Source organism: Notothenia coriiceps, unplaced genomic scaffold (genome assembly GCF_000735185.1).
Source record: "Notothenia coriiceps isolate Sejong01 unplaced genomic scaffold, NC01 NC01_scaffold00019000, whole genome shotgun sequence".
Taxonomy (NCBI): Eukaryota; Metazoa; Chordata; class Actinopteri; order Perciformes; family Nototheniidae; genus Notothenia; species Notothenia coriiceps.
Window position 1 is genome coordinate 1,692,761 of NW_011351701.1, and position 408 is coordinate 1,693,168.

The 408-nt window shown below is 43.1% G+C and overlaps 1 long non-coding RNA gene across 1 annotated transcript in view; it reads left to right on the top strand.

Moving 5' to 3' along the window:
• Positions 1-204: 204 nt before the first annotated feature.
• Positions 205-408, top strand: part of LOC104951598 (uncharacterized) — a 20,896-nt gene continuing 20,692 nt past the window's right edge. Inside the window, exon 1 of the long non-coding RNA XR_799036.1 lies at positions 205-295. This is a non-coding gene — a long non-coding RNA (uncharacterized lncRNA). The remainder of the gene's footprint in view (positions 296-408) is intronic.

Genomic DNA, 408 nt, shown 5'->3' on the forward strand with positions numbered 1-408 from the left:
TGTTAATAAATGGGAGCTTCCTCAAACAGCCATCTCTTTCCCGACAATCCCCTCTGTGCACGAACCCTTACATATGGTAATTAAACATTAAAACACCTGCGGCTTATAGTCCAGTGCGGCTTATATATGTACACATCATTCAATTTAGCTGCTGCGGCTTATATTCAGGTGCGCCTTATAGTCCGAAAATGACGGTATGTATTTTTTTTCATATAGTCTTATACATAAAACTGGCCCTTTGAGTGCAACCATGATGGTAATGTGGCCCGAGATAAAATTGAGCTTGACACCCCTGGTTTGCAGTGTTAGATGCAGTGAATTGACTCTGGTGTTTCTTCATCGGTCCTCAGGTTGGTGTTCAGTCAGTCTCTCATCTCTCTGGACCTGATTGAGGATTTCCTGGAGCTG